At 34.6% G+C, this 8410-nt stretch overlaps 1 long non-coding RNA gene across 1 annotated transcript; it reads right to left on the bottom strand.

Moving 5' to 3' along the window:
- Nucleotides 1–5928: 5928 nt before the first annotated feature.
- LOC142626822 (uncharacterized) lies at nt 5929–8410 on the bottom strand. Its single transcript, XR_012842673.1, has 2 exons — nt 8090–8410; nt 5929–6434 (listed from the first exon to the last, which is right to left on the bottom strand). It is a non-coding gene; the product is annotated as an uncharacterized LOC142626822 (long non-coding RNA).

Consider the following 8410-nt stretch of genomic DNA (forward strand, 5'->3'; position numbering starts at 1 on the left):
AATGAATGAGAGGAGGGTATTTTAGGGAACATTTATTAATTTCTTTATATTCATTTTGGGAATGTGCTTTTGTTGGGTTTTCTGGTGTTACTGTTTTGTCCTTGTATTTTGGTTTTTTTTAGGGGCTCAAAAAATCAAAATTGGAAAGGTCAATAAACTGGGCTTTGGAGGAGTTTAGCCGAACTTTTTTTTTTTATCAACAAAAAATGGGTAGGGGGCTACTAAGGTGGAAATTTTATCTAGGCGTGACCATAATAATACCTTATTTGCTGGGGTGCAAGAGGATTATGATGAGCTATAGCTTCTCAACCTCATGAAGGACACTAGTGAATCTTGAGCTGTTAAGGAAAGTAACCCAAGTGAGTTGATATTCAAACTCGAACTTTGGACCTCACACTTAACGCATCTTATACATTACCCAAGATCACTAGACCACACCCCACGGTGGTAGAGTTTAGCCCAACTTGCTAAAGATAGAAGGTTTAAATGTATTTTGGGTATCAAAAATTCAAGTATGTTTATTTAATTTTATTTCAAACAAAATTTGAATTAAAGTTCATCACCTTGGTTCATTTTATTATTGAACAAACTTGAGCTTTTATTCTTGAATAAGCTTGAGCTTGTTTACAAGGTACTTAATTATCTTATTTATTTTTCTATATAAAAAACATTACTACTAAAGTTTTATATAATTATATTCCCTCACAAACCGATTTTGGTAATTAATAACTATATAATTAGTATTATTTGAGTTAATTAGAGAGAATGATTTTTATTTATCAACTTATAAAAATTAGATTTACCAACCTTTATTGTTAAAAATTATATATAATTTTACTGCAAAATAGACTATTTATATTATCATAAATAAATTACAAATAATAATTTAATATCTTATAAACTTATTTACAAATTTACACAATCCAATTTAATGCCTAAATACTTATATCTTAAAAATTTGAGAAATACTATGTACACAACATTTTAATAATAAATCTTAATTTATATGTTGTTATCGGTTGTTATAGGTAGGCAAAAAAAAGTAATATAAATAGTGAATTTAAATTAAAACTAGTAACAATTTATTACATATGATTTGTTGTGACAGTGTTGTGGATATAGCACTTTTCTAAAAATTTATACCTAAACATATAATGTTGTATATATCTATATCAAGTCCTATTTTTCTTAACAAAAAAAATATCAAGTCTTTATGGTGGGCCTTTTTGTAGTTTTTGAGCTAAACTGCCTCTTGTTGTATTGAGGTCCAAGTGTTCTGGATAGGAGAGTTAGAATCGGTCAAATTGCAATCCACCTTGGACCAGCTTATGCACAAACTATGCCCCCTTTTGCTAAAACTTTAGTCACATGCCCATGGCAGGCGAAGCTGTTATAGAAGAATTATGGCAGACAAATACAGTATGACAATATGCTTCTCGTTAGATGAAATAAGGAATCCTTAAGAGAAAATAACGATATAGCAATAAAAGAGAAACACGTTATAAGTAAAATTGTAAAAACAAGAATGGAAATAATTGTGATAAGTAATACAAGCTAAATGAAAAGGTTAGTCTGCCGTGTTCAATTGTGTTACTGGACTAAGACCAAGGAGGGAAACCACTTCCTCAACGTGGGTAACCTCGCAGGAGGATCCTGCTGTAGAAATTATCCACTTTAAGGGAATGGGCCTAAATAGCTTATGCCCCAAACAAATCTTTTATTATCAACAAAGGGTAGGCTTTTAGAGGGAGATAAGGGATTAGCCTAGTGGTGCATGTCTGCCATTCTACACTCTCTATTTCTCTTACGGCTTCTCTTTTCTCTTCTTTCTCCATTTTGTTACTTTGATTCTTTCCCCCTCTTTTCTTTCTTTCTTAGTGCTTCCTCATGTAGTGTTATGGTGATGGTGGTGCTATGATTCTTTCTTAGCGGTTGTCACTGTTGTGATGATCCTACTGTGCACGATGAGAGCCCTTTATATATTGTCTGTCATGACTGGTTTTTACTATTTTACCCTTTAACTACTTTTGTCTGGGTGTGGGTGTACTTCCAAACCACTTACTGGCTTGTCAGCTGCCCGACCACCACCACTTACCTATGCTGGCCGTGCCACACCCCATTACCAGACAAAGAACTCTACTTTGTTTGCTTGTTCACCATGGCATTCCTATCCGTAACAAAGTGGGCATTCTCTCTCTCACTATCTCTCATGGAATGCACCTAGTGGTTCCAACTTATCCTCTCTCTTTTGGATAGTATGTCATCCTAGTAAGAGTTTTCCCCCAAAAGAGTTTGAGCGGGAACCCTAAAATAGGCCTTCCTTTCTCCCTACTGCCAGACCATACCCTCTCTTACCTTTGACCCATAACCCACCACTCCTGTATTGGCTAGGTACAAGTTGGTGGAGTCTAAGCCTTGTGCGTGCTCCACTTCCATGTATGTCTAAAGCTTATTTGATGCTCATGCGTTTGCCATGGATTGGAGGCTTGTCTATACATTTTGTCGCTCATTCTTGACCTCTTATAGCGTGAACTGTTTTCTGACCTTCCATCCTTTATGGCTTGCTTCCCCCAAGGGCTAGGCCTTGATTGATTGTGAGTTTTTCTCTCTTTTAGTCCACTATTTGTTCCTTCCATTGGCTTGCCAATATTCCTGTCATGCCATTTTGCTATTCCTGCTGTGGTGCTATTTGATCCATGCTAGCCGGGCCTCTTTCGAGCCTACTGTATGTTTTTCCCTCAATTAGTTACAATGTCCTAATATTGTCATTGGGCTTACGCTCATGTTACTTTGGGCTTTCTCGACCCATTACATTGCTTGTGGACTCATTTGGCCCATTTCTTCCTCGTTGGGCATCCTCGACCTATTTTCTTTCCTTGGGCATCATCGGCCAATTTCCAACTCTACATTCTCATGGGCTTTTACTAACTCTATTGGGCTTTCTTGGCCCAATTATTATATCCTTCATCCTCGGGATTCATGGGTTTTCCATCAACCCCTTACTTCACTACTTCGAGCCTATTGTGACCCACTCTCACTTTTTTACATCACATAATGTTCATGAGTTTACTGCTTCTTCCTTTAGGCTGCTATAGGCCCATTTGCTTTTCCCAATGCCCATTTGTTTACTTTATGGGCGTAAGACCTATCATTCCTGTCATTCGGGCTTGATGGGTTTTTTCTTTCAATCCACTAACTGTTTTTCTGCCCATATTGTTGGGCTTCTTCCTGCTGTTGAGCTTCATTTTCCAAAATGAGCATCAACAGTCTTATACTCACAACCTTGTTTACAAATGTATTATATTTGATTTTAACTTGTTCAATACTTGAGCCTAAACTTCTTTTTGTTTGTTTGATAATTTGATATATACAATGCAGAAGAGGAGACTTGAACCTGAGACGTCTTCATGGGAAACACTAGAAGTGTTAATTGAACTACAAGACTCTTGAGCTCTTAGCACTTGAAACTAAACTTAAGATTGAGTTTCATTCAATTACTAAATAATAATAAAAACATAAATAATTTTTGTTTAGCCTGAATTGAAGTTACTCATAAATAGTTTAATTCATTTATAGCTATATATTAGGATGGTGAATTTTTTAATTTATAAAATAACATTAAAAATTATCATACGGGAACTCCCTCTTTTATCATTCATGAGCCCCCGATCAAGTAGCATTCATGATGTGTAAATTTTGTCATAAATTTAAGAATATTAAATATTTAGTGCTATTATATATAGCATAACTGCATGTAGCTCATCGCACCTTTGTTTTTTATTATATATAAGAGCACATCAACGCTTGTCTATCATGCATGCGATTTCTTTAATATCAAACTGACATAATGACTTAATAACTACTCTCTAACAAAGCAAAAACTGACAAAATGACCAAATTGATTTTTTTTTTTTTTTTTTTAAAGGTTTTGTAGAACAGTAGAAGCTATATTAAAAAAAATTTAATTGAGACACAAATATTGAAAAAAAAAAAAAAAAGTCATGGATATTGTACATGGCAAGTTGATGACTATCTTGTGTTTGGTTAAAGGGAAAAGTAGCAACAACCAAGGAAGTTTTATTCGGAATCCTTAATTTTTATACTGAAAGACCCCTTCAGGTTTATTATTATTATTATTATTATTGTCAAGAACATCGTTGGGAAAAATGACTAGCATCAATGAAGGTATAACTTACCATGATCTTATTGAAGATTTTCTAGCATTGATGGTATTAATAGAATGGATTTTGAAGTATTAAACTATGCATCAATGACACTTAAAAAGGTTTTAGTTGGTTTTATGTCTTTGATAACTACTATAAATCCTCGTCCTCTCACTTCCATTAGCCTCAAGCATCATTTAATACCATTGATAAACCAGTGGTCATACACACTACAAGTTTATCCATTTTGATAAGTACCATGACAAATAAATCACAAAAGACTACTCTCATATTGATATATGCATGTTTGGCAGTGTTGGTTCCTACAGGGCTAGCTTAATTGCCACAAACACCTAGATTGCCTCAAATACCCGGATTGTCACAAATACCCGGATTGTCACACATCTGGATTGTTGCCACAAATAACTAAATTGTTCCCTAACCTTGGAGCTGGGGGACTTTCAAGGGCAAATGGGCAATGTTTGTCAACTCTTGTAGACATACCAGGGTGTCTTACCCAAGTTTTTGGTTCACTTGTCAATGGTCAATTTAGCATTATAGGTTCCTCTTGTTGCAAAGTCATCTCGAAGATTGAGGGAAATTGTTTGTCTATTTTGTTCCCCTCCAATCCCATCTTTGCTCCATTGCTCAATACCTCTTGTGGTCAACCATCTAAAGGAAACGGACAGGTCTCCGAACTTACCGCAAGTAAGGCCACTTTACCAGGGATTTTACCTGGAAATCAAGACGTACAAGAATGCTAGTCATCTCTTTCAGGTGTACCAAGGTGTCTTACAGATGTTATGAATTCACTCTTTAATGGCAAAGTTAGCTTTTTTGGCACTACTTGTTGTAAAGCCATCACTTTGGTTAGTGACCATTGCTTGCCTAAATTGTTTCCTTTTAATCCGACTTTTCATTCAACACTTAAAAACATTTGTTTAACTAGCTTTGGAGTTGGAGGACGTGCAGCTTCACCTCTAGAAGAAGAGCAGATCACTATGAGCAAGATCTATTTGCCAGTGAAATTACCTTTTCTAGGACTATCAAAAGGGAATTGGGAAAAAGATGTTACAAAATGCTGGTCATCGCTTTCAAGCATTAATCAGTGTATTAATGAGATTTATGGAACTCTTTCCAGGGGTAAATTTAGTGTGATTGGTCCTGCTTGTTGCAAATCCATCACTGTTATTAGTCACAAGTGTTGGCCCAAGATGTTCCCATTCAACCCATTGTTCCCTCCAATGCTTAAGAGTAAATGTGCATGCAGTGCTTCTAGGGCTACACCAAAATCGAGGAGAATTTGATCATGCCTATGAATTCAGACTAGCTCATCATTGGCTATTGCAATATTAATAGTGCATTGGTTGGTGATTGTAGGAAAATGTGATCTTTTCTTTTTTTAGAGTTTAATTGAGAACAATGTTTCCTATTGTGTTGTTTTTAGAATTATATTTTCATCAATAAAATTCTAGTTGGCATTCAAGCCATTGCACGTCGTTCTTGGCATGAAGTTAGCTCAAGTTGCATTTATTTAAGTGATGTACTCTCCTTTAGAATGTGTTATGCAAAAATGCATTGGCTTAAATTATCGAGATAAGTTCATTTTTTGGAATATATATTTTCATTCTAATTTATGCTACAATGTTGGGATCATCCAATCACATAAAAAATTAATGGTGATCCAAAAATAGTATATTGAAATTAAGATGATAAATCAATATTTCATTTCAATAAAAAAATTGAAATGGTCATGAGAAAAGAATTGGTAACTTTGGTTTCCTCTTGACTTTCAATAGTTAGATTACTAAAAGCTAAATACAATGACGGAAAAATGAACAAACAAATAGCGTATAATTGAATATGAGTTGGGTAACCTAGAGGGTGTTTGGATTGGAAGTATCTCAAAACTCATAACTCAAAATACAAAACTCAAAAACATCACTCATTTCTCAAAACTCTATCTCACTCAAAACCCAAAACTAAAATTTTTTGTTTGGCTTCAATATCTCAAAACCATACCCCACATCTCAGTACTCAATTTTTTCACTTTTTGGTGGAGTCTACAGCCTGCACAGGTCAGAAGGTTGGTTTTCTCTCGCGCGTGTCCTCTTCTCTCTCCTTTCACCCAAAACACTGTTTTGTCTTCCTATCTCCACAGACACACACACACCGAATGTAAGAGAAAGGGTTGTGGTTTTTTCTTTTCCTTTTCCTTCTCTATACTTCTGCCTCCATATCCTGAAGACCCATTGCTTGCAAATAGCATTACTGAAATATCAACATTTTCACAAATGTCACCAAAACTATTTTATATACTCATCAAATACATAAATAAAGAGGCCTTAATTGCTTTAATAGTGATATCTTCACATACACATTGGAGACATATATATATATATATATATATATATATATATATATATATATATATATCAAATACAAAAATAACCTGTGCATTATCAACAATGCTTTGACATAACCTGTGCATTGTAAACAATCTAATTTGTTTACATATCCAGGAAACAATATATATAAACATGATGATATAACATAAAGATGATATAACATATTCCATTGTCAAATTATAGGAATAATATATAAATTACAAAATACATTGTCAACAAGGCCTTGACAATGAAGATATATACTGACCCCCTAAATAACATCAACATAATGCATCATATCATCCAAAAGATGCATCATGTACATTGTAGTTAGTGAATAGGTGTCACCTAGCCTAAAACAGACTTGTTCAAGTTCATAACTATAATATTACAACCCATATATTTCAATATACTGCCAGGTGGGATTTTTACAATGCAAATATCCCAGCACAACAATGTGTTAATTTATAGATCATAGGTTTTAATAATATGTCAATGTGAGTCCTTTTGGCCTTTTGAAAGATCAAACAAAATTTGTCTTCCAGAATTATTTATAGAAAGTGAGATCCATAACAAATCCAGAGAATGCAACCTCAACTAGACAGAACCTCAAGTTTTATAGAATTACAAAACAAAGTTACAAAATAAAAGTGATGACTCAATCTGATCTAAGAGAGAGAATAAACCCAGTTGTACACTTTGTTATTAGAAAGAAAGCAGCCACTCTTGTCAAGAAGAAATGACCATAGATATTGAATTTATAATAAATCACACACAAAGTCCATTCAAGTGATTATAAAGGAGTGCTTCAAAATATGAAATTTTTGATAAACCATCAATATAAAGAAAAGAAGGGAGACGGAAGCAACAAAATATTTATTAAAGACTCAGCACACACAATGGCAAACAAAGTCACAAAAAGATGGGATTTTTAGCATAAACCAGTGCTGACCCATACAGTAACCCATAACATATACTCGAATCAAAGTTTCTCAGTCCACATTTCATCACAGAAAGTCGATTATTTTACAAAACTCATCAGACACAAATTCCATCAGACACAAATTTCATTATTTTACAAAACCCATCAATGTTTAGAGAAATAGAAAAAAACATTGAAACTCAAACAAAATCAAAACAGTGCACCTAAACAAAAACTTTGGAATACAAACATTGAAATTTAGAGGAACACAAAACAGAGCAAGGTGGGTTTATGGAGGGAGAGAGAGAAAACGTGGTCACCTGGGCAAAGGTCGGAGTTGATGAACTGAGAGTATCTCAAAACTATCAGCACAAGACCCATATCAAGCAAATTGGAGTTTTTACAATATACCATAACACGTATGAAATAAGACCCATTTCGGGTTTTCCACATCTGTTGTTGCCGAAGTATAAAATTTTTACAAAACCCGTAGATGTTTAAGAGAGTACATTGGAGAGACACAATCAACCAAGTTCATGAAATTTTTCCACAAAATTTATATTATTTGAAACAGAGCATAGTGGGTTTATAGAGGGAGAGAGGGAAAATGTTTTTACCTGAGCAGTACAAGGATCAGATTCTCAAATCAGTGTCGGTGCCGATATCGAATGGTTGTGTTGGGGTGTGCTTGTTTCTGGCTAAGATGGTTTCTTCTTCCTCTTGGTTTGTTCTGGGTGGAGAGTAGCTTGTGAAATATGGAACAAGTGAGAGGTCTGAGCAATAAAAGAAAAGGCAAAAGTTTGGAAATAATGGTATGTTGGTAGAGGTGGGTGAGAGGCGTTAATGGAGAAGCAGAAAATGGAGGAGGAGGAGTAGGAGTAAAAACAGAGAAGATGTAAATAGAGTAAATGGAGAAGTCAGAGGAGTAAAGAGAAGAG

The sequence above is a fragment of the Castanea sativa genome, chromosome 3, assembly GCF_040712315.1.
Source record: "Castanea sativa cultivar Marrone di Chiusa Pesio chromosome 3, ASM4071231v1".
Taxonomy (NCBI): Eukaryota; Viridiplantae; Streptophyta; class Magnoliopsida; order Fagales; family Fagaceae; genus Castanea; species Castanea sativa.